The sequence below is a fragment of the Camellia sinensis genome, chromosome 7, assembly GCF_055761805.1.
Source record: "Camellia sinensis isolate YWXY chromosome 7, ASM5576180v1, whole genome shotgun sequence".
In the NCBI taxonomy this organism is placed as follows: Eukaryota; Viridiplantae; Streptophyta; class Magnoliopsida; order Ericales; family Theaceae; genus Camellia; species Camellia sinensis.
This window is the reverse complement of record NC_138967.1, coordinates 141,772,623-141,800,094: the sequence shown is the minus strand read 5'-3', so window position 1 is coordinate 141,800,094 and position 27,472 is coordinate 141,772,623. Positions and strand designations below refer to the sequence as shown.

General features: G+C 35.2%; 1 non-coding gene across 1 annotated transcript; it reads left to right on the top strand.

The window, feature by feature from the left end:
• The first annotated feature begins 4,710 nt into the window (after window positions 1–4,710).
• LOC114264073 (uncharacterized) lies at window positions 4,711–11,466 on the top strand. Its single transcript, XR_014336145.1, has 2 exons — window positions 4,711–6,179; window positions 11,128–11,466. It is a non-coding gene; the product is annotated as an uncharacterized LOC114264073 (transcript).
• The last annotated feature ends 16,006 nt before the right edge of the window (window positions 11,467–27,472 follow it).

Sequence of the window (27,472 nt, the reverse complement as noted above, 5' to 3'; positions counted from 1 at the left end):
AACTGTGATTTGTCCAACTTCCTTTAGGGCCGAGCTGATTTTTGCCCGCTAAATACAAGACTTGAAGTGTTGTCAAAGCCAGAACGGCAGTGGTAATTTTTGCTCGGCCGAATGAAAATTTTTGGGTTCGTTCAAAAAAAAAAAAAAAAAAATGAGCTGAGAGTAGCCGCGAACATTTAAGTTGAAGAAATTCTGATTTTAGCTTGGTATATTGCGCGGCTAGCCAGCTTATCAGTTGTGGTACATTAAAGTTTGAATCAAGAAATTTTGCACGTTGCGGCCGAACAAAAAGAGAAGATCAGCAGGCAAAAAGTTCAAATTTCATTGATTGAGGAAATTGCATTACAATTGTGGGGCCCTAGCCCGGTTACATTAAACAAAGAAAGAAAAGGAATGAAAACAAAACAGGAAATAGGAGGGGGCATTTCAATCCAATTCCAGGTCAACCGTCTGCTCGGCGACCTCCACAGTCTGCTTGGCAACCTCCGCAGTGTGCTCGGGCAAGCCTTCGTCTGACTCATCATCAGCGCCCTCCACCGCGACAACCTCCCGATCGGCTACTTGATCTTCGGCATCCTAAGATGCTTCAGGAGAAGTTTGCTCGGTTTGTTGCGCAGCGGCGGCTTCTTTCACGGCTTCCTTTTTGGCCTCCTCTATGAGCCTCTTCTGCGCGACGCTCGCATAGGCCTGCATATAGTGCGGTATGAAGGCCGCGACGCTCGCATAAGCCTGCATATAGTGCGGTATGAAGGCCGCAGGCGAATTTAGGAACATGTCAGCATCTTGACCAAGGGCAACTTTCTCCACGGCAGCTTTCCAACCGCACTGGAAAAAGATGTCCTTGGTCGCCTGCACTTGCCGTTCATACGTTTTTTCGCCTTGAGCATAACCCTTGTCTTCGGCGTTGCTAACCACCTTGTCTTTCTCCTCCTTATGGGCATCTCGCAATTTTCTCAGCTCGGCAAGATATCGGGTTTTCGTCGACTTCACGGCCCGCTGTTTGTCCACATCAGCTCGGTCAACCTTCTGGCTCAGGTTATCTCGCTCGGCCACAACTACTTCCTGCGCGGCCTTTAGCTTCGCTATCTTGGCCGTTTGGGCCTTGTTCTCAGCTATGGCCTCGCGCAGACTCTGCCGCACGGCGATCATGCGCTCATGGGCGAGATAGTTCTTTTGCGCAGCCTGCAAACAAATGAAAGATTGTGAGTATTCAGAAAACCGAGCAAAAACCGAGCAATAACTTGAAGAAAGGAGTGGAGAACTTACCAACACGATCGACTTAGCTGTCGAGCGAAGCACCTTCAGGTCGGACAACTCGTCGTGCTTCTTCATGTTGGCAGGAAAGATTAGCCCCTTGGTCATGTTGAAACCGAGGGAATACTCCTTGTCTGCATACACTGAGTCGGCCGCAGAGACTGCCCGGCCCTTGTACTTGATCTCGGGCGCCCAGACCGGGGGGGTGGTTGGGCTCTTGGAAGGCCTGGTTGGTTGTTGCTCGATCTGGTCCCCCAGCTCGGTGGAGGCATGTTTAGTGGAGTCTTCATCAACGAGGTGCTGCCCTATCTGGTCTTTCCTCAGTCGCTTCTTCGACCGGCCAGCTGGTTGTTCACTGGCAAGAGCCAGCATAGCCCCTTCTTTTTGCCCGGCTGGAGTGGAAGATGTTCCCCTGGTTGCTTCCGGTGGTTGGGACTCGCTTTCCTCACGGTTGATCAGGGACTTGATTGCCCGGATCTTCGCCATTTCTTGCTCGGCAGTGAGATGAACAAGTCTGATCGGCAGAAGATTTGGGTCAGGTTCTAGGGAAGGAGCACGGAGGAAGTCGGTAACCCGGCTTTTCCGCAGCGCTTTGTTGTTGTAGGTCGGTTCAAAGCCGAGCAGCTTTGCGGACTCTCTTTCTTCTACTGGATGGCGCAGTAAGACTCTTATGGCCTCCTGGTTAGCCCGGTGGTAGTCTTCCGCTAAGTGCTTGTAATCTACAAATAGAAGAGTGTTAGACCGGCACACAGAGAGACTCATGCAAAAAGAAAATAGTGCAGTTAGTCGAGCTACTCACCAGCACTTCCAAAATCGTTCCTAATATACCAGCCCGGTATGGGCGCCTCGGTGTCCTCGTAATTACCGGACACCCACAAGAAGTCGTCATCATTGGTCTCCTTGTCTGGGTTGCCCTCGATGAGTTTTGCTCGGCCCTTCTTTACTTTTAGATACCAGCAAAGCCCACCTTTATTTTTACTAAGGCTGTACTGGTGGAATATTTCAGCAAGACCGAGATTGAGACCAAGCCTCCTGTTTAGCTCGGCCACGCCGTTTATTATCTTGTATGTGTTGTTCGACACTTGGGTTGGACAAAGCCTTGTCTGCCTCAAGAATTCGCAGATCAAGGGTTGGACTGGGAAACGAAGTCCTCCTTTGATTATAGATACGACCGTGAAGGGGCACCGGTCTAGGTCGCCCCAAGGGGTATCTCTCTTCTTGGCCAGCTCTAAAATGACATCGTCTGGAATATTGTACTCCCTACGAAACTCGACGAGTGCACCGGGCGAGCTCACCATGAATCGGTACTTCCCCATCTATCTCGGTTTTATTCGGTGATTTAATTTGTATCTCGGTGAAAATTTTGGTGTATTTGCTCGGACTTTGAGCTCCACCAGTGATGGTTCTGGACGGGCCTGGTTGGTCCTAGTTTGTTCTGCATTGTTAAGAAACAAGTCCAAGAGTTAGCACGTCATAAATTGCACGGCTTCAATGTGGATTTTTTAGCTCGATGAAGGGTTTTTGGGTGTTCGACCGGTTCGATCCTAACTCGGCTAGACAACTTAGCCGATTTGGCCTTCCTAGTTCGGTTCTGATTCTCTATTTCCGGTTCGGTCAAGGCCCAAGAAGAAAACTCGAACGAGTTATAGCTCGGTTCAGTCTTATTTACGGATCTAATTGAGTGTTCAGCTCGGTCAAGGCCCCAAGTAGAGACCTCGAACAAATTTCAGCTCGGTTAAGTCTGATTTACGGATCTAAATGAGCATTTAGCTCGGTTCTGTCCAGTGTTCATCCAGTTCATCCTAAGTTCAAGGTCCATCCATTCAAACTAAGGAGAAACAGGGGCACGAAGGCCCCATTCACCCCTCTAATTCCAGTTTGCCCTAAGGTGTGCCAATACTACCCCATGGAAGAGGTATTGGTAGGTGCCTAGCATTTCTAAGCAAGAACACAAGCACAAAAACGAAGAATAAGTATGGAGGTGCGGGAAACGGAAACAGGAAATGCAATGAAGAGATAGAGAACTCACCAGGAGCAGATACGAAGCGAAGTAGGCCTCGCGAGCTTGGGTACGGCTTCTGCAGGGGCGAGAATCGATGAATGTGAAGATGGAGGCTTGGAATGGACGATTGGGGAGCTTGGAGGCTAGGGTTTGCTTCAAAGAGAAAATGAACAGTGAAGAGGCAGTAGTGGCCCTTCGTGTGATGTTCAAAGAGGGGGAAAAAACCCAAACGGCGGCAGCCGTTTGAATTCTGCGCGCGGAAGACAGCTGGGTTGTACGGCCCAATGGCGTGAGGCCACGTGGCACTGAGAGCGCGGCTGTCAGTACGGTTGTACGACCCTTGACAAGACTACTGAGGCAATGGCCGACCAAATGGGATAGCTCGGCAACGGACCTAGTGACAATCATGCTCGGCCTGTACTGGAGCAACTCGGTGACCGTTAGCTCGGTCATGGTGGTAACCCCAATCACGATTAGCTCGGTTGGGATTAAGGGGCAATTGAGAGGGGAGATTTGCACCGGTTAGTACGGCCGAGCTACAGTAACACGGGTCATGGCAAACCGCATGACGCCGAGATGTTTTCTCTCCTGTCGCGGCCCTTCGGCCTGTTTTGCATGGCCAAAGAGGTTGGCCGGCCAGGTACGATCTAAGGTCTGACCAAGCTGTGACCAGACGTTTGGCAGGGCACACGGTAACGTGTGTCAACCGATCTAAGAGTAGCCTGGGCTAGACTGATTACAGGGCGAGGACTGGCATGCCTCTAACCGGTTGGCCGAGGTGGACGGACTTCGTATAACCGAGAATGAAGGTAGGACGGGGGGAGGCCGGTACGTCTCACGGCCGATCAACCAGGATGGACCAACCAAGAGTAGCTCAGCTATGAGAATCAGACTTTCGCTTCTTCCCCGAGGGATAGGTCGGCGAGATACAGCTCGATTGTGCTGCTTGTGGAGGCAACTCTCCACAAGGGCTAGGCCGGTCGTGGTACTCTGGTTAAGTGAGCCGCTTGGGCCAATGGCGTAAGGGAAAGGACATCTGCTCCAAGCATGCGTCAATACCGTTAGGTAGTTCCGTGTGTACTGGTTGGAGGACTAGGCCTTTACACATGTGAGGTGGTGAGAGGCGAGCACTGCCACCTATCCAAGGAAGGACAGCAGAGGTAGTGCGCGCACAATCTTGAGGCTGCATGGCCAGCCTAGAAATAGGGGAGAAAGATGAACGTTAGAGGTAAGCAACTTGCGCTATCCGAAACACCCTCTCTCTCTCTCTCTCTCTCTCGAATAGCCTGCTTCTTCCTCAAGTGATCTGACTTGATCGTCGGAGGATCTATCCGGCACACCACCGCCGGGCAGCTCACCGTTCTCTGTGTTGCCAGGTTAGACGCCGTCACATGAAGCTTGAAGTCCAAAGAGTACGGAAAGCAGAGGATATTTCGCCCCCGTACAACAATGATGTTTCTCTTAGGACTTTGAACAAACACTTAAAATACACAAATGCTTCATTCCAAGAACCCAAAAATCAAGACCCACAAACCTACAAATTATTACATAAATATAGATAAAAACACATAAAATCCTTTTTGCGTGGTTGTTGGGAGTTTTTCTTCCTTTTTATATATATATCTAAAATGCAGCCCAGTTAAAATCCGGCTTCTCAATCTTTTATATCACCGGAATGTCTCTCAATAGCAGAAAAAGAAGAGCAGAGACGCAGATAATCAGCGACGATGAAGCAGAGCAAACCCACAAAGAAGAAAGAGATAAACAACATTGTCAAATGATCAGTCACGATGCTATCCCAGATATCCCATCTCACATTGTCTTCGATATCCTTTCAAGACTCCCAATCAAAGCCCTCTTCAATTGCCGCCGCGTTTGCAAACTCTGGCTCTCTCTAATTGCAGAAACTTATTTTGCCAAACTCCATTTCTCAAGATCACAGGTTGGCCTCTTGGCCAAAGCTGTCTATGATAAACGGGAATCAAGGAAACTCCATTTGGTCGATCTCCAAATCGCCCCCTACACTCATCCTCGTGATGCCGGAATGAAATTGGCCCCAAAAATCAACCTCCCCAAGAACCCTGGCATCCCAATTATGCTCAATTCATGCAATGGCTTGCTTTGCTTGTGCGAGCCCGGAACCAATGAACCCATTTATGTATGCAATCCCATTTTGGGTGAGTACATTACCCTTCCAAAATGCTCCACTGGCACAATTTGTGGTTGTGGTGGTTCTGCTTTTGGTTTTAGTTCCATCACTAACCAGTACAAGGTGGTTCGGTCCTCCTATCGAGTGGCTATTGACCCTGTGACAGGTTTGCAAATGTCTGGAGACTATGATGAGGCCGAGATATACACGATTGGTGAAGGGTTATGGAGAAGCATTGGAAAAATCCCTTACACTATTGTCAATGACTCTTTTGATTCGCTCCTCAATGGAACTTTTCATTGGCTTGATTTTGACCATACTAGGCCGTAGTTGATTTGTTGTTTTGATTTTGGGAGTGAGCAATTCCAGGTTGTTCCTGAACCTTCCGAATTTGTTCCCCTTGAGAAACATTTGTTGGGCTATATGCGTGTGGGAGTGCTACGAGGGTGCCTATCTATATGTGATTTTTCTAAAAAGGATCATGTTGCGATATGGGTGATGAAGGATTATGGGGTTAAGGAATCTTGGAGTAAAGACCTTGTCATCGAAAATATCTATGACAGGAAGGAGTGGGACTGTTACGAACCGATAATGATTTTGAAGAACGGAAAAATCTTGATGTTGTTTAATAGAAATGCTCTTTTGCTTTATGATCCTATGTTGGAATGCTTCGAGGATGTTCATATCTATGGAATTGGATCAGACTTCCATGGGATTTCTCATGTTCCAAGCTTGGTTTCACTTAGGGATGTTGCAAAAGGAGAACATTTGAAGGTACGCATCTCCAAATTGAGATTATTGTGTGTTATTTGGAGTTTAAATTATGTTTTATGAAGTTCCTGTATATGTTTCATCTGATGGAAATTTGCTCCATCTCAAGTTTGTTTCCTATATATGCTGCTGTTGCTTAGCATGTTAATTACATTGTATTCTTGCTTTCTACAAAATGATTGGTTCATCTACTTTCTTTGATTATGTACTATCTCTAGCTGTATATTTGAAACTATGAAAACATTAAGTACATATTTCATTTGTCGTCAAAAGTGTTGGGAAGTGGTGCATCTATTCAGCCCCAGGGCTGACATGTTTATTTGCTAGATGAATATGTTTTTGCAGGATTTTGTGACTAAAATGAATTTTGTCTTCAAATGCTTCATCCTATCCTCTAAGTTGGGGCCTCTTGATTTTTCTATTTGCCACAAGAACTCAACTCTAGAGTGCTTCTTCTTTTGCAAGTTTTTGGCGTAGGATCATGCAAGAGCATAGTAGTAGCTTATGTGGAAGTGATGCCATTTTAATCAGGAAAATGTTATACAAATTAACAAAATTTACAATCTTTTCTTACTCACAGATGTGGCATGTAGTAAGGGAACTTTGGTATTTGAAATAGGACCTATTAGAATAATGTGATAGGGACAACCCAAGCATCTTTTTACTCACAGATGTGGCATGTAGTAATGGAACTTTGGTATTTGAAATAGGGAACTTCAAGAAAATTGTGATAGGGACAACTCAAGAGTCTTTTTTAGTTTTGGTCAAGAGTCTTGATTAGTTGTTGGTAATAGTTACATTTAGTGGCAGAGTCACTTGAGGGCTCTGGGGAGAACTTGGTTTCTCTCAATTTTATAAAAATTACATTTTTAGTTATAGTTATAGTAAAGTTTTTCAAGGCATATTTCTTATTTTATTTAAAAAAAAAAAAATCCCTTTAATTTGCCTCTTTAAAAGTTTATTTTGTTGAAAAACCCCCTTTCATATATTCTCTCCATTCAAACTACTCTCATTTTTTTTATTGTCTGCTACAGGTTGTTTTTGAATTGATTGAAATTGGTGGAATTCAAAAGTTCAAGAAAAATAGTTTACTATATTAGCTAATAGCATAGTTGTCAAATCGGGATTCGTATCGTGAATCGAAATGGTCTTGTACCAAATCGCGAATCGAATCGAATCGCAAATCGTGAATCGTAAAGATTCGGTCACTTTTTCTAAATTACTTAAAAACATATATCTACACATTTAGATGTTAAATATATCTTATGAATATAAAATATTTAGACTTAAATCAATAAAAATGTTATTTTGAATAATAATCACGTAGTTTAATAGGTAAGAAGTTAACAAAGGTTCCTATGTAAGATCACCATGTTACCTTTTTTCTTTTTTAGATATTTCTTATCAACCATTCTTAATAAAGATGTAATATCACCATCTTGCCTTTTTTCTTTTTTAGATATTTCTTATCAGCCATTTTTAATAAAGATAGTAACCAAATAGACAAACTATCAATTTCCAAAGTAACAATAATTAACAACAATGTTGATATTTTGACAATAAGCATATATACTTTTCTAAGTAACAGTGAGCAAATAATAAGAAGGAATTATTTAGAATCTTTTATTTTAAAGCCTAAAACATTTTAAAAAGTATAACTGACCTCACACATGTAATATTCAATTTAATAAAATAGTAATAGATAATTCATAGTGTGACTTTAATCTTAAACATCTTTAGAAGATATATTATGATTTTTTAAAAGGAAAAAAAATGGGAAGAAAGGTTAAAAATATGTTGGGTCTGATTGAATCTAACTGGATCTTATTAAAAACTCCATGATCACTAAAATAACAATAAATCATGTATATATGTTGGCAACTCTTGTTTCAAGCTATTTTTGCCCCTTCTGAATAAATTTTTTGGCTCTACCACAGGTTACAACCTAGTAATCATAGTTTGGAAGTTGTGTTTTGGATGTTTAGTAAGTTGCATTTGTTTGGAAATTGTATAGCATTAATTTAAGCCTCAAGTGTTGAAATCATGTACTTAACTATATCTAAAGCTTTTATTGTCACAGGTCTGGAAAATAAATCAACTTATATAAGTTTAGCTGTTCCCCTAGTCCTTACATCCCTAATTCCGTTCAGCTCCGACTCTCCTTTCAGTTAGGGATCTCACCCTCTAGTCATATTGGAAAATATTAGGAATAGATCTTGACATTGTAGTAGCTGTTGAGAGATTTTTCAATCACTCTTGAACAAAGTCATGTTAAGATGTTAGGGCTCAATGACTTCTCTTCTAAATAAGGCGTGTTGAGCTACTCTTGTCAAATCTATTAGCTCATCCCTCGTTCATTATCTTTCTGTCCCAAGTATTGGGGTTTAAGGATGTTATTCACTTGGGTTTTTCTTACTAAGCTAGGTTGGAGAATTTTTACAAATCCTGAGACATTGTTCTGCTCTTTCTTTAGACCTAAATACTGTCACAACTCCTCTCTTTTTCATGCTTCTCCTTCTCCCTCTTGTTTGTGGTTTTGAAGGAGTGTTCTCTATGGTAGACAAGTCCTTTGCAAGGCTATGTTGGTAAGTTGGTAGTTGGCATTCTATCTCAATTTGGATTGAATGCTAGATTCCAAACTGCCCCCACACAACCTGACTTAATACATTTCCCCCTCCTACTCTCACTCTTCCCAACAACCTACCTAACTGTCTGAGCTTGTATTTCCTAATTCTAACTCTTGGAGTTTACACCTCCTTTCCTCCATTGGCTTGCCCTATGTTGTTTCGACCATTTCTTCTCTTCCTCTATCACTTTATGAATTTCATGATAGGTTGGTCTTATTCTTCCTCAATTCATTGCTGTTAAATCTGCTTATAATCTTCTCTGCTCTAACACTGTTCCCCCCCAATCTTCTTTTCGATTCCCCTCTGGTTCCACTTGTAACATTAGCGTTTGGTTCACCATTTGGAGCCTTCCTCTTCCTTTCATACTGCACGTCTTTCTTTTGCAAGTCTACCACAAATTCACAATAGGTTTACCCTTCGTGCTCCTAAGATTAAATAATTATTATTGAATTAGAGTTTAAGTTTGGTTAGGATTTTAATATTTGATTTCTTATTCTATTAGGATTCAATTTTCTAGTTTGTTTAGGTTTCTTGATACATAAATATTATGGTTTACATTGTATTATTTAGCTTTTGAATAATGATAATTTGAGTGTTTAGGCTCTGCTACCAATTGATGTAGTTTTAGCTTTTGAATATTGAGAATTTGAGTGCAAAGGCTCTGATACCAATTGATGTAACTTTCTTTCATAACGTGTCTTACATCACCTATCCAATGGGTAAATAAGCATCATCCGGGTCAAATTTGATACACACCCACAACAATTTCTTATGCAATGTGGTTCTTGATTCTGCCGAAAAATTTATATAATATCAATGAGAAATGAAAACAGGTAGGGTGATTTTGATTCTTAACTTGTTTGCAAATTGTGTCTTGCTTGGAGTGATTCGTCCTATAATCAAGTGTGTGGCTTGGTTGCATTAGTGAATCCCATGGCCTATCCTATCTTCATTGCAGGTATCAGCCTGCATCAGTATCGACTGTGGCCCTGTAGTATGTTAAGCATTCCTTCATGATCACGTGCAGAAGATAAGGACAAACTAAAACTAGAGTGTTGTTATGTTAACAATTGAGGTCACCTTGCCACATATAGGCATTTTGGCTTGGACATAATTCGACGTTTGAATACAGATAGTGGAGCAAATGAGTCAACAGTGGAATAACTGAGGATTAATCTGATGCTTTTCAAAGCAATGGGAACCAAGCATTGGATATGCTTTGACATTTGTATGCAAAAAGTGGAGCAAATGTGTGAACAGTAGTATAATTAAGCATTGGGAACCAATCACATTTTTGTGATTATTCATATTTTTAAATCTGATTGGTAGGTGTTGATAATTTTGAAGCAGTGTAGAGTGCTTGATCACTCTATTTCTGATGAACAGAATATATGTGGCAACTGTGTCTCACTCCTCATGTACTTCTAGCTCTGAACCCTTCAATATTACATTATCAAATGTATTACAATGGGGTGCTTGTTAGGGAAGATGAAAAGCAAGTTAATTAGATTAATTAGTCTTTATTTAGTACTGACTACTACTTAATGCTTTGCTGTTTCATGCCTACTAATTTGATTTGATGTGTGTTCAAATATCATGGTGGAATCTCTTAGTTCATTATTGTCAGACAAAAGTACGGAAAATTTCCACATGATGGATGATCAACTTCTGTTATTTTGGTTCTTTTTTCTAGCATCTTTTTGGTTTATTGGCATTTATTCGTTTTTTTAATGGGAAAAACTTTAGGTTCTTGGTTTCGTACTTGGTTGTCCTATAAGCTTTTCGATCTCACTAATAAGAAATATTGATTGGTGAATATTTCTCATGTTTATACACTGATCAAAGGCTGATGTCTTAACATGAAAATTCATCAACTGATGTGCCACAAGTGGTTAATGTTTTTTTTTTAACATTCATTTGTTTGATAGATTCTTTTATTTGATGCATTTGAAAGCTGCTGTAACTTAAACCCAACTTTTAATCTACAGAAACCGCTCCTTTTGGCAGTACTAGGAGTTTTGAGTCGGAGACAGATTTTGAAACTCACATGTCATAACCTATAAAGTGTAGACATGATTTTATTGATTTACTTAGGCCTGTTTTTGCTACGAAGCAGTGTGGTTTCAATTCTCTACAATAACTTGGTCAAATAGCGCAATTAGTTGCTTATGGAATAATAATCATTGTGAATAAATACACGTGAAGTGTTGAACTCCTAGATTTTGGAAACGAGTTATATGTGATGACTAAAAAGAAAACTGTTTTTGAAAATTTTAAATTAATTTGTCTTGCTGACTTTTAAAATTTATAATCCAATGATACAGATGTGCAGAGCCTGAGATGTTGAAATTGAGTTGGCCATTTTGGGAAGATGTACAAATAAACAGAGCTCTTACAGTGTTGCTTCAGAAAGCGGAGGTCGCCTTTTGTTCATAGCTGTGCTGGAGCTTCTTTAAAGAGTGAAGCAAGCCAGACTTGCTGCATTGTCTTTTTGAAACACTTTACTTTTGATGCCATTCCAATTTTCATATAGATTTCAATTGGTGCTGGTTTTTTTTTTCAGTTAGAATATGATGAATTTGCTGTCTGGTTCTAGTTCTCTGCCATGGAATTTGAAAGCAAAAAATTACTGGGACCTTGAATTTATTGATCTTTCTTTGCCAGCGACTACTTAAAAGTTTGACTCAGTGATGGTTCAAAAATAAATATTTCATGATTAGAATACTTTAATATATTGTTGTTTGGTAATTTACACTGGCCACTTTTGTTAGTTTAGAAAAATTACATATGATTTCTAAGTTTGGCATAATTATATCGTCATTTCTTATAATAAGGCTAAAATATTCAAAATTAATGAAGATAGTTGTAGATATATGGATAAAAAAAAAAGGGTTAAATATATGTTTTAGTATAAAAGATATAAATATTATTTTTTCATTAATATGACAAATGATGTAAAGGTATTTAAATATTATGTAAATTAAAATTTAATAGAGTCTAGTGTAATTATGTCAATTTAGCCCCAAATGTTTAAAAGTATTTTAATTTGGTCTTTAATGTATGAAAGTGTTTTAATTTAGTCAGTAATATTTAAATTGTGTCAATTTAATTTTTAATGTATAATATTTTGGAGATTAAATTGATATAAGTTCTGTTTCCAAAAAAAACAATTGATATAAGTCCAACTGTTGACTTTTTGTTCCCTTAGATTCTCATAAAATATAAAATGACTTGAATGTGACTATGAGAGAAGAAAAAATTTAGAAACATATAAATCAATTGTACAATTAAAAACAATTCATTTAAAATAAATTAAAAATTATGTATAATTTTGTGATTAATTTATAGGGCAAATTTCACTTTTTCCCTCTATGGTTTAAGCCATGTGCGGATCAACTCCCTCACTTTCAAATATAACCACATAACCCCCATGTAATTGATGGAGTAATGTGCACCGTTAACACCGTGAATAGCAGACGTAAAAAGATCAATTTGCCGTTGTATATATATATCGAAGCTTGCTCACCAGTTTCACTTCCAAAAGTTGTGCATCTGAGAAGAGGAAAGTGAAGAGAATTAGGGTTGTTCGATTGAACAGATTAGGGTTTAAATCGAACGAAATAGTGTATAGATTTGAGACAGTAGGGCTTCAATTGTTCGATTGTCACTGATTTGGAGATTTACGAAGCAAACAAAGTCCAAAAGTTCACGAAGAATAAGTTGTAAAGTATTTTTTCGATCATTGCTTTTTATTTTGTGTTTCATTCGGTTCGTTTTGCTGATATATATATATATATATATGTATATAAAATGTTAGTCGATGTACTTTTTGTTGCTATATACTGTGGTCCTGTATGTTTTGTATATCAGGGTTTGTGTGCCTCCTTTTTTCGTATCATTAATGGTTAACTTTTTGTCATGGCACTGTGTGCGATGCAGTTATTCATATCGTGTTGTTGTGGTGGTTTTTTTGTATATATAAAGTTCATATACTGTGGTCCTCTATGGTTATTTGTTTATTTGTAGTGAATGATGTGAGTGTATTACTTTGTTTGTTTATTGTCATTGTGTTTTGTGTGGGGTATGCACTGAAAATGTGAAGTTTATCCCTAATCCTCAGTATATTACTTTGTTTGTTTCCTTCTTCAATTAACTTTTAACTTTATGCCTAAAGAATAGATTTTTTTAATTCTATTACTTTATGCTTTTATATTCTGTTTCTATTTTGTGTGATCTGTTCGAGGATTAGGGATTATTTATTATTTTAGTTTATGTTGGTTACATACATGACTATATCTTTGTTTAGGGTTGTGGGTTGTGGTCTCAAAATGTATTGATGAAAGTCTTTTCTACTTTAGGAGTGAATGTTGAAAATGTCAGACAAATTCATAACTGTTCAAATGCACCATGGGGGCCATTTTGTCTTTCATTCACATGTTGTTTATGAGGGTGGTAGGATGAATGAAATAATTAATTGTGACCTTGACAAAATGTCTATATTTGAGTTAAGAGATCTTTATTATGACCTAGTTCGTGGAAAAGGAGCAAACATAGATATGTACTATACATGGCCTGGTTATAGTGTAGATGTTGGGTTGAAAGCAATGTACAGTGATGCTGATGTGATGAAAATTCTTAAGGCTTATAAAGGTTTGGATTATGTAGTAGTTTATGTAGAGAAGGTGGTAGATCCTATTATGGTTTTGTCATCCAATGGTAAGTTGTTGTCAGATCTCAATGGTGCAGAACAGGGCGGTAATGCCATAGGGGGTGGTAATGCCATAGGTGGTGGTAACACAGAACAGGGTGGTAATGTCATATGTGGTACTGACACAGATATTATTGATATAAACTTGTCTGATATTGACATCATAGTTGATGACATTGGGAATGACTCAGATGATAGTGCAGAGGTAGCTGAGAGTGGGGATGTGGGTAAGGGGTGTGAGGGTAGTGATACACAACATGTGGGTAATGATACACAATATGAGGAGGGGTTGCAGCATACTACTGACACTGAGTCTGTAGAAGGTAATGAGGCTGATGAGAGTGACAGTGCACAGAGTGAGACTGAATTTTTAGCTGATGAAGACAGAATTGATAGTGATGATTCTAAGGACTTGGACTATATAGTTAGTGAAGAATATTGTGACACTGAGACTTCTGAGGATAGTGCAAAGGAAAGTGATGACCAAAGTTGGTTGTATAAAGACCTAAAGGGTCCAAATGATGACATTTTTGATGAAACCTCACATAGAAGAACTGAAGGACCACCACCTAAAGTTAATCTACCAGATGATGTTGGTTGGTATTCAGATGTTGATGATGATGATAAATTGAATAGTCTTAAAGGGTCATCAGATGAGGCAGATGATGCTAGATACCCAGAATACAAAGAATGTATGATGAAGAATCCCAAACTTGTAGTTGGAATGAAATTACCCAATCCCCAAGTTTTCAGAGAGTATTTGAGGGAGTTTAATGTAGTGTATGGTTATGATATAAGGTACATCAGAAATGAGAATGCTAGGATCGCTGCTGTTTGTAGGCATGGCTGTACTTGGAGGATACATGCCTCTCTATTTGGAGGAACCCCAACTTTTCAGATCAAAACTCTAGAGGGGAAACACACATGTGAGAGGAATTACAGTAACAAACAAGCCAACTCTAAGTACTTGGGGAAGAAGTTCGTAGATGTGGCGAGAGATGACCCCTCCATTAACATAGCCTCTTTCAAGAAAAAAATTAGAAAATAGATAATTGTGGATGCAAGTAGGTTTCAAATATATAGGGCAAAGAGAAAGGTAAGGGAGATAATTGTAGGGGATTTGGCAAAGTAATATCACAGGATTAGGGATTATGCAGCTACAGTTGTTAGGAAAAATCCAACCTCACACATTTCAATGACAACTAATCTTGAAAAGACAGAGCCTACATTTGAAATAATGTATTTCAGACTTGGTGCACAGAAAGATGGATTTCTAGCAAGGTGTAGACTAATAATAGGACTAGATGGTTGTCATTTGAAAGGGATTTTTGGAGGGCAGCTACTCAGTGCTATTGGTAGAGATAGAAATGATAACATGTATCCTATTATAGTGGCTTTGGTTAAGATAGAATGTAAAGCCTCTTGGTCTTGATTTTTTCAGGAATTGATGAGTGATATTGGGAGTGTTAAGGAGATGGGTGTTTATATCAGATAGACAGAAGGGGTTGGTTGAAACATTTGCAGAGTTATACCCTATTGCAGATCACAGATACTGCTTGAGACATATGTATAGTAACTTCAAGACAAAATACAGTGGTTGTATATTGAAAGACCTATTCTGGAAAGCTGCATCAACTTGGAAATGTGTATGAATTCAATTATTGGATGAAGAAGATTGAAGAAGCTGATCCTAAGACTGGAAATAGGAAGATAGTTGTGGAATGGTTGAGGGAGACTGACCCTACTTTGTGGGCAAGGTCACATTTTTCTCCAAGGAGCAAGTGTGACATCCTTGCAAACAATTGGAGTGAGTCATTCAATTCTTATATTCTATAAGCTAGACAGCTACCAATAATCTCGATATTTGAATGGATCAAAAGGAAATTGATGCAAAGGATTCAAGTTAAAAATGCTGGAATGGCAAAATATAATGGTGAAATTTGTCCAAATATTCATGACAAACTTGAGAAGTTGAAGGTGGAATCAAGGAACTGCTTTGCAACCTGGTGTGGCAATTGGAATTTGAGGTTGATCATTTTTAGAGGAGGTACATAGTGGACCTAAGTACTAGGATATGCAGTTGTAAAAGATGAGATTTGTCTGGTTTGCCTTGTAATCATGCCATTAGTGCAATTCAAATCAATCATGAGCAGCCAGAAGCCTATGTTCATGAGTATTACAGCAAGTCTAGGTACTTGGATACTTATGCATTCATGATACACCTAGTTCCAGACATGCATGAGTACGAGGAAGGTGGCCAGAAATTGAATCCACCAGAAGCAAAGAAATTAGCAAGCAGACCAAAGAAGTTAAGAAATAGACAAGTAGATGAGCCAAGAAATCCACACAAGGCATCAAGGAAGAACATCAATGTCACATGTGCTAAGTGTCTACAGAAGGGGCACAATCAGAGGTCATGTAAGAACAAACTGCATCCTAAGTCCAAATTGGTGAAGGTTAGTGTATACTTATGCATTCATTTATTGTACACATGTTGTTATTTGTTTGTTATATACTTAATTTATTGTATACGTAATTTGTTTGTTGCAGCAGAGATGTACTACTGGGCAATCATCTCAACCTGCATTAACTCCTACTCCTGCTCCTACACCTACTTCTACTCCTACTCCATCAACAAACATTCCATCAAATGAGGTAACCAATTTTCAATGTTGACTTGTAACTTCAAGTAGGAAACTAACTGGAAATTTTTTTGCCTCAGATGTCCAGTAACATCCAAACTAGAAGAGGAGGCCAAGCAACATCTCAGCCACCAATGAGTACTACTTCTATTGGACTGAAGAGAAGGAGTACTAGGTCATCCACTCAAGTAACTTACTTGTTTATATAACTAACTTTTTAATTTTGTAACTTTTCAGTTTGTTAATTGAAAATGTTGTTGCAGCCTATAAAACTACCAACCCATGGTGGAAAGGCATCAAGTGGTCCCTGCAAAGGACCTGAAATCATAGTTGGTGGGAGGGGTAGAGGTAGAGGACCAATTAATGCATCTGCATCCGGAGTCAATGTTGGAAGAACTGGAGTGAATGCTAGAACGAATGCTAATGTCAGAGGGCATGCTGTTTCAGTAACTTTTGTATTAGAGACAATCAAAGCAAGGAGACTGCACAAAGAACTGGCAACTGGGTCAAAGTAGACTATACTTATAGTTATGGTTTTTGTAATGAAACAATACTTATAGTTATGGTTTTTGTATATAAAGTTATGTTTTGTATTTAGAGTTATGGTTTTTGAGAATGGTTTTCAAATGCAGCATGCTTCTGTAAATGGATTGGCATTGAATAGCATTGTCAACATACTTCTGTAAATGGATTGGTATTGAATAGCATTGTGAATCTCAATTTCTTTTTTTTTTTGTTTTTGTATTGAATAGCATTGTTTGTATTGGAAATGTTGGTTGTATATTTTGCATTAGAATGCAGTAAAAGAAATTAAGCTCAGCAGGGTTAAATAGCATTGCCAGCATACTTTTGTTTGTTGATTTTTTTCCAATTAAACCCAGCAAGGTTGATTTTTTTCCAATTAAGAATTTGTACGAATTTTTTTCCAGTAAAACAAATTATGAATATGTTGGAATAATTTTCAATGTTGCAGTAAAAAATTCATACAAAAATCATGTTGTAGTAAAAAAAAATTGAATTTATTTTCATGTTGTAGTAAAAAAAAAAAAAAAAACATACAAAAATTACAAGTTTCATAAACATTATTTCATTTCTTTCAAACATACATCAAGTACATAAAACACCTTACAAATTCTTACAAATTCATTTCATACTGAACATTAACATGGTGGAAATGAAACACACAAGAAAAACCACCATCGATGTCTTCATCATCATGGTCAATGCCTCCATCTTCATCTCCAGCTTCATCAGTCTTTCATTAAATTGCACACTTTCCTCAACTCTTGGCTTCTCATCATCAATCTCATCTCTTCCATAGATAGGAGCATATCCAACTGGGTTGCACCAAGCCCAGAAATCACAACCCCCTAAACCCGCATTTTCACAAACATAGTACAACCGACCTTTTGAAGGCTTCTCAGACTTCATGATTCTATTGGCTGCTTTTCTCCCACAACAACATTTCTTGCTCATAAACCTCAACATTTGTCCTTCTCCACCTCCAATGCTTGATGATGTGATTTTTTCTAGATAGACTACCTGCAACTCAACGTATAAAGCAACGAAGTAATATAAAAAGTAAGGTAAGCTTTTATGTTTAACCCTAGGGGTATTTTTGTCTTTTTATTGTGAAGGAACTTCATCAGTTCATGCCCACTCGTACCACTCTCGTGGCACTACACAGCCGATTAGAAAACACAGAAAAGTTAATGGTGCATATTACTCCATCAACTATATGGGAATTATGTGGTTATATTTGAAAGTGAATGGGAGTAATGTGCACATGACCTAAACCATAAGGGGAAAAAGTGAAGTTTGTCGTAATTTGTATGTAAATACAATAAATATACAGGAGAAATGCCAAACAATTAGAACAAAATTCTTTCATTGGGAATGTAAGGGTGATGACGTTTGATGACAAGGATATTGACTCACCTACATACTAAATTTGACTTGGTTGATCAAGCATGAGACTCTGAAAGTCATCATTTACACCAACAACAGCACATTTCATCCACAAAACAAAAACTTTAACAAAGGTTGTTCTTATCCATTGATGGGTGCCTAGGAATGGAAAGGAGTAGGATTAGAGAAAAAAATCAAAAAAAATTGTGAATTGATTTAATTAAGATCAAAATGATTGATTTTAGTTTAATTTTTTTAATACAATCCGATTTATAATTTTATAGGTATAGTTTCAATTTGAAACAAACCGAATTTTTTAAATATATATATATATATATAATTTATTATTTGTGATAGACATTTTGAATACCTTAATTTATAAATTATTAATCTTTACTCTTGGAAGTGTATTCTTGTATAAATGTAGAATCTTAAACAATTATTTAAATAATTGTGTTTGTAAAATAATGACATATTACTTGATATTTGAGTATGTTGTGAATGATAATAAAGTTTATAAAAATTGAGATTTCAAACAAATTTTTTATTCCCAACTTTTATGAAACTGTAACTAGTGATTTAATTTTGGAGTTATTTCAAAATTGAACCAAAACGAAATGGGCTCACTTTAGAAATTCGTTGGTTATGCAATTCCTCATGTGTATCCACATTTGGTTGATCATCTTCACATATTCATCCTTTTGCACATAAAATAAAATAAAAAAATAAATAAAAAATCTATAAAAATAAAAAATTAGCAATCAAACTGAAAATTAATACAAAATTCTATACTAGAATATGTGACAATTGACTTCCTCAAAATCAATCACAAGAGGAGAATTCTAACTGAGTTATAATCGAGCCAAGTGTGGCATGCATGAAAGAGGTGGCAATTTTTTCTATTTTTTTTTCTTATGCAATTACCTATTTTTTAAGTAGGTTAAAAGTCAGATTTTTAATTTTTTTTGGTTTTTTTTTAAATATGCAAAAAAAAAAAAAACAAAAAAAAAATAGAGAAGTGATGTGATTCAAAAAAGCTAAAAAGCTAATAAATTGGTTTTTAACCTAGTTGCCAAAATAATCATCTTAAACTTTTTTGAATTGAAATCTTTACTTGTATCAACAATGCTAGAGGGCCACAATTTTTGTGGCCACAATAGCTCAAAACTTTAACGACGTCGTTTTGGCAGTTTTGAGCCATTGTGGCCACAAAAATTGTGGCCCTCAAACATTTTCCTACTTGTATATATAGAATTTTTTTGAAATGATGTGACAATTTTAAGTGCTTTCATTTAGCTCGTATAGAATTTTGATCTAAAATAACATGATAATTTTCAATCCTATCATTTTAAAAATAAAATTTCATGCTCTTTGCACATATCAAGCCCTAGTTAGTTCTTGACCTCCACTAGACCAACGTTGACCTACAACAATTGATTAAAAATTATTGCAAGAGAGACTCATTAATGTGTGGATAATATAAAATGATATCAGGAGATAACGTAAAAAATATATGTTCATATTTTGAACTCTAATCATGGTGGTGCACTAAGCATTCTAGTGTCTTCTTAGAAGCAGAACATTTTAAATGCAATTCATGCTCATAAATAATTGCAAGTGGATAATATAGACCAATTAAATTGATTAAAAATTAAAACAAAAGCGATTTACCTTTTATATTATTCTAAAATCATCTTTCCAAATATTAATTAAAAAAAAAAGATAAGGAGATGAGGATAAAGAAATGGGACTAGGGCGTGGAGTTCAGCTATAGGGTTGGCCAAGCATCCATTTGATTCATCAAAATTGAATGACCCGAATCAATTCGTTCTGAAATTGACAATTTCAATGATCCGAATAGACAGATACAGATGCATTTTTTTTTAATCTGTCTAAATTTGAACAGATGGTGGATGGGAGATCACCCAACCAAACCCGATCCGCTTACACCCTTAATAAGAAAATGATATTACGTTTTTATGTTTTGTGTATTAAAAAGATCTTTTATTTCTAATTATATTTTACTATATATGAAATATAAAAATTAAACTTTTATTTTTATTATAAAAAATGAAGAACCAAAGATTTTGAGACCAAAATTGTCAAAAAATATTGAAAAATAGTTCAAAAAATAACCGCCAAACTCATGCAACTACTCACCAACCTACACGACCTGCTCAATCACATCCGCTAAGCGGATAGATTTGAATTGATTTTTCCCAATCTACTTAGGTTCAAACGGATGACGGATGAGAAATCCCTCGACTCAACCCGATCTACGAGCACTCCTATTCAGTTGCTTGTTGTGTTGCCCTAATTCTCATGTCATTATTAATCGTTAAGGTAAGAGAATTAGTAGTTCAATCGTATCGCCTCTTTAACTTAAATAAATTTCAACTCTCACATTATCTCACTTTCTCTATACAATAATCATACATATGTCAATAATATCATTTCATCATTTATTCTACCATCATCATAACTAGATACAAAAAGCTAGCTTTTAATTTTTTATTCATTTTGAATTAGACCTGTAAATGGATCGGATTTGGATCGGATCTGTCAAAATCCGAATCCGAATCCGAATCCGATTAAGGCAAACCCGAATTTGATCCAAATCCGTTTAGTATATATACGATTATAGATATCTGAATCCGAATCCGATGATTTCGGATATCCGATCCGATAATCCGATCCGATCCATTTATTTATTTACTGAGCTACAATTTTATATAATTTGAGTTTTTTTTTCATTTTATGTTTTTTCATTCAAATTGAGAATAGTCGGATTATCGGATTATCGGATCGGATCGGATTTTTGCATATTCAATCCGTTTAATAAACGGATTAAACGGATTCGGATTATTGGATTATTGGATTATTGGGTTGGATTTTTTTGTAAACGGATTCAAATTATCGGATTAAATTCGGATTAAATCCGATCCATTGACAGCCCTATTTTGAATCATATCATCTCTCACATTTTTTACTCACAAAAAAACAAAATAGACTAAAAAAAACTAAAAAATTAATTTTTTATTAACTTTCTAAAACACCACTCATATGTAAATATAATATGATTCACTGTGCCATGGCCCCTTTTGATCATTTAATTAAATTCTCTTTGGCATTAAAAAAAAATTGAAATAAATAATGTAAGCACACTAATTCCTTACTTCAATACATATTTATTAATATAAACTTGGTTACTTTAAGGTCAACGGCTTCCCTAGTTTTAAACCGCTTCCCTAGTTTTATAAACGTTATAATGAATTGAAAAAAATGAATTGTGAAAAAGAAAAATTGCCCTTTCCATTGAACCATGAGCTTGTTGCCATAGATTAATAGTACACTTAGGTGTCATTTGTTAACTATACCTTTTAATTAAAAAGTCACTGCAAATTATCACATCACTCTCTCTATTTTTTTATACATATTTTTGTAAAAAATTAAAAAATTATTAAAATAAATTGTTCCCAAACGAGGCCTTAAGGTCTTTTCGACCAATCTCCAAATAAGTTAAATTTTGAATAAAAACAAGTAAAAAATATATTTGATTGGATAAATAGATAACTTTTTCATTAAATAAATAAATAAAAGAGTAATTTTTTGAAAAATCTGTGTGTATTTATGTAAAGATGATTTTATTTTCAATAAATTGAGAAATTACACCATGTCTTTTGGTTATATTAACAAGGCCTCTAGAATACTAGGGTAAAACACATATTATACATAATTTAATTAAAATATTTTAGTATTACCAAATACATCATCTTTTTTAGATTAAAAAAATACAAAAAAAAGTAAGAGAAATTAGTGATAAATCTAATCTAAGGAAGGTGTAAGGCATTAAGTGCAGTGAATATTTTTTAATAAATTTACCTATAAATTCCATTTTGAGGAATTATGATCCATTTAATCCTAAAGATTTTCTTATAGACCAATTAGTTCTATTAATTTTGAAAAGGTAGATTTAATATATTATGTAGAAATAAATTTACAGTTATGTCCTTATTTCTATTATGTTTCCTTCTCTTTTCCTTCTTTTGTGCTAGAAAGGTAATGTACATAATCTATGAGAATCAAATTTGGTATGAATTTTTATGTGGGAATTTTTTTTTATTTGGATAACATTTCAAAAAGAGTACAAAAATAACTTGAAATATGAGATTCCTCAAACATTTCAAAATGATGTCGGATTCTTCAAACATTTCAAAATGAGTACAAAAACCCCTTAACAAATTTTGGGCAAATGTATAATTTCAAATCTTAACACTCCAATATAACACTCAAACATAACACTCAAATGTAACATTTTAAAAAAAAAAAATTAGTTTACTTTTTCCAAACATAACACTCTAATATAACACTCCAAAAAAATTCTTAGTGTAACACTCAAATGTAACGCCAAAAAAAAAAAAATCATTGGTGTACTTTTTTCAAATATAACACTCCAATTAATACTCCAAAAAAAGGATATGAAATTCTTCAAATTATTCCAAAAGGATGTGAGATTCTTCAAACCATTCCAAAAAAAGTACAAAAATTCCTTAGTCAGCTTTGAGCAAATGTATAATTTCAAATTATGAGTGTTATGTTTGGAAAAATTACATTAAGAATTTTTTTAGTATTTTTGTATGTGTTACATTAGAGTGTTACGTTTGGGATAACATTAATTGGAGTGTTATGTTCGAAAAAAGTATACTAAGGAATTTTTTTGTGTTATATTGAAGTGTTACGTTTAGAAAAAGTACACTAATAAGTTTTTTTAAGTGTTACATAGTTATGGTTGGAAAAAGTGCACCAATGAGTTTTTTACGTTATTGGATTGTCACATTTTTGTTCATAATATGAGATTTGTTCTAGGAGGGAAAATCTAAATCCTCTATAGTGTAGATTGTCAAAATGTGTAATTTTACATTTAGAGAAACCTACTTTTATTTCTAAAAAATTAAAACCAAACATGTAAGTGACTACTCTTTTGTATAATTTTCACTTTAATGAGACCTTTGGATTCATAAAAAAAAAATAAAGGAGTAAACAGTTCACAATATCATATTTTGGGATTTATTGGTGCTTCATTCTATTTTTTATTGATGAGAAGTTCACGCTTTGTGAAATAGTCTGGTGAGAAATCCTATAAGACATTTTGTTTTTTATTTTACCCATTGACTTCTTTTTTATCTGTTTAACTTTTCGTTGACTATTTGTTCAAATTTATATTTATATGTTCAAAATTTTTGTTTATCTGTTCAAATTTATATATATTTTTTCAAACTTTTTGACTATCTGTTCAATTTTTCTCCTAAATTCTATTTATCTGTTCAATTTTATATCTACCTATTCAATTTTTTCCTCTCAATTCTATCTACTTGTTCAATTTTTTTTCTTTTATTTGTTGAAAATCTATGTCAACATTTTTGTTTATCTATTGCAATCATCATCATCAACATCAATTTTTTTTCCAAATCTATCTTATACATACACACACTCACGGATATACATATATATATTCACAGATATACATACACTCAAAAGATATATATATATATATATATATAGGTATGAGGCATATAAGTCTAAATACAACTAGACAACAAATACTAACATACATACATACACATACATACGTACATACTTACATACAGAATGTATGTCTATGTTTGTATGTATTTATCTATTCACATAGATATATATATACATGTATGCATGGAATTCAAAACCCTAACCTTAGCATATTTCAGATCTGCATCTCCGCCCATATAAAGAAGGCTCCATTTGTGGCGGTGAGAATGAAATCTCCGCGGTGGTGATAGAGGGAGGAAGGAAGGCAAGCGGCGAGAGAGGGAGAAAGGGCGACAGTGAAATCTCCGCTGCTAAGAAAGCTCCCTAATATAGGAGAAGGAGGAGAGATAGTGGTTCTGGTGGCGGTCAGAGAGGGAAAATGAGAGACAAGCGGTGGTGGAGCGGCCATGAGAGAATTAGGAGAAACGAGTGGCGGCGAGGTGAGCAGCGAGAGAGGGATGAGGAAAGACAAGCAACGAAGGCAGTGGTAGAGTGGCCGTGAGAGAGGGAGGGGAAGAGAGGTGAGCAGCGGAGGCGCTCTGTTGTAATAGTGAGGTAGATAGAGAGAGTAGAAAGAGAGGTGGCTAAAAAGTAGGGTGTGGATGACCGTATAACATTATATAGGAAATTTTAGCCAAGACCCCTCCATTGGACCTTTGTTTGGTAAAAATGATAGTCCAATTTATCCTGCTTCATAAACCCCTAAGGAGAAAACACATAATTGAGTGAGGACAAAATAAAAAAAAAATATAGATATATATATTTTTCTTGGATAATATTACTAGAGTAATATGTTACTGTGAATCAGAGTAACATGCTATTGTGAGGCTGAGTAATATGTTACTGTTACTGTTTACATCAATTTTGACAGCAATAATTTTTTTTTTCTTAAGAATTTCATAGTCAATATGAATCATATTTGATAGATTTTGATGAGAGGATTCTAAAAATACTAATTTTATTAAAAACCGACATTTACATCAAAAGTTATATTATTTTAAAGTTTAATATTTTAATAATAATAGTATGTGTTGGACTTTTCAATTTTTTTTTTTCATATTTGTCTTTAATGTATTAAAGTTTTATTAAGAAGAAGTTTTAATCAAATCTCCCATATATATATATATATATATATATATATAAATGGATAGTTTGATCTTTTTATACTAATTTATCCTTATGATAAAGTATTTTAGTGCTTGAACTTACCGACAAAGAAAATTCAAATTTAAATTTGTGGCATGAGCACCCAAAAAGCAATTGCGAAACTCTAACATAAACAATACTATCCCTTTTAACCTCTTCCACTCTTTTTTATTTTTATTTACTTTTATATTTTTTATTCTTTTAATGGGGTGTGAGATGCTAAAAGGAGAGTGCGAATTTTGTTTTCTTTCTATTTTTATTTTTATCAGTATCTTTTTTCTTCTTTATGTCTACTATTTGACATGAATTTCACTTTTGGGGACTGTATCACTAACCAAAAAAAAAAAACAAAAAACAAAAAAAATTAAGACATCAATCAAATTACCCAATAAATCATATGAGGTTCATACCCTTTTGTGAGATTGATAATTTATGATTATTTTCAAAAGATGTTTAAAAATTAATTTTTTGATTTTTTTGATTTTTTTTGAAAAACGTGTAAAAAGATAAAGAGGTGATATGACTCAAAATAAGATAAAAATTAAAAGATGACTTTTAATTATCTTCCCAAAATAGTCCTTACTTGGTGTCTTTGTCTTAGTTCAAGTTTCATACTCATTTCCATTTGTATATGTTTAAATACATGCATATATTGCATAATATATATACACACAGATAGAGAGTATAGACCAATGGAAGACATTGAATGTGAGTCAGATTTTACTCACATATTTTCAAAATGTACTAATAATAAATATATATATATATTTTCTAAAGTTTAAAATAACAGAGTTCGTAATTTGAATTGAATTAATATATTTTTTAAATTTGAAATCTACCATTGTAGATCAATTTGATTATGTGTATTGTTCATAAATTCATTTTCCAAAGCATACTTGTATTCAAAAAAATATAGGTATTGATTCTCCTATCAATTCCTACTGTCTCTAGGTTCTCCATCTAGTATTTTTTAGAAGAAAAATGTTTAGGAGCTCTAAGGGGCGTTTGTTTGGAAGGATTAGAGTGTGGAATAAGACTCCATGTCCATTGCATGTGATAGTCCGACGTTTGGTTAAAAAAATATAAGTTGGACTAATAGTCCGATTGGACTATTAATCGTTTATTTGCGGGATTATTTTGTCCCACGGGGGGATGGGGATAACTCCCCAGAATTTAAAGGTTAAAATAACATTTTTGGCTCTCATTTTTTGTTTTCAATTTTTTATTTATATTATTTTTAAATATACTTAGTAAAGTAAAATAAAATTTAAAAATTTCAACTAAAATTTAAATTAAACACTCCAATAGATTATAATCCCCTTTTAAAAATTCAATTTATTTATTTAAAAGTTCAAATTAAAATAAAATTAAAAACACCTCAACTAAAAATTAAAATAAATTTATATAATTTTTATTAATGGTCTATTTATTAATTTTTTAAAAGTTTTAGTAAAAAAGTTAAATAAAATATGATACATATTGGATTCAATAGAATAGTTCAATCCAAACATGTAATCCCATGACTAAACAAAAATAGTATTTAATAAAATAGTCTAATCCAGATATCTAATCACATGACTAAACAAATATAGGATACAAATTCAATTCAATCAAATAGGCTGGGAACAATACATCATCGGACTAACAGTCCGATAGATTACAATCTCCCATCATCCAGTCCGTCCAAACAAACACACCCTAAGGTAGTGTTTGTTTTGAAGGATTGGGCATGAGATTGGACTATTGGTTCGGATGGACTAATAGTCCGTTGTTTGGTTCAAAAGTTTTGCTCCGGACTATTATTAGTCTCATATTTGTGGGACTGTTGTATCTCATGGAGGGGAGTGAGATAGAAACCATGGGATAACTTATCCCATGGGATTAGTTAATGAAATTACATTTTTGACCTCTGGTATTTAATATCTTTTTTTTTTCCTTACAGAAAAATCTATGCTCTGTTTTTTTTTTTCCAAAAAGAAAAAATTTATGCTCTGTTTACAGAAACAAAATCTGACTAGCCTCATCTTTACATGTATCCTGATAACTAATCAAGATCAATTTATGTTGTATGTACTCAAATTGAAAATCAATCTATGTTGTGTTGTATGTACTCAATTTAATCAAATACTTTTAATTTGTTTTAAAAAAAAATGATAGAAATTGAAAATATTTTTTTTTGTGGATTGTAAACATCTGTTGAGTGTAATTAAAATAGTCATAAAATTTAAAAATCTCAGCTACAAATTAAAATAAATTTATGTAATTTTTATTAATATTCTATTTATTTAATTTTTTAAAAGTTCTAGTAAAAAAATTAAATAAAATTTATAATTCAAATTTAATATTCCTATTATTTAGTAAATAATTCAAAAGGGCAAAATAGTCTTTTGAGCTTTTATCATTCTCTATAATATTCCAAACAAACATGAGATTCAATAGAATAGTCTAATCCAAGGGGTGAGCAGCGGATATATCGATCTGCCAAAACTGACCGAACCGAACCGAACCGATCCGCCTCATTTTGGACGGATACATGATGACGAGCGGACGGTTGCAGATTGATTTTCTCCAATCCGCCAATCTGGCGGACAGATGGCAGATTTGAGATTCCTTTGGCCGCAACCGAACCGCCAAACCGCGAGCACCCCTAATAATTTATAAGATTTTGTGTTTTCAGTTTGTTTAAATATTCTGTTTGTG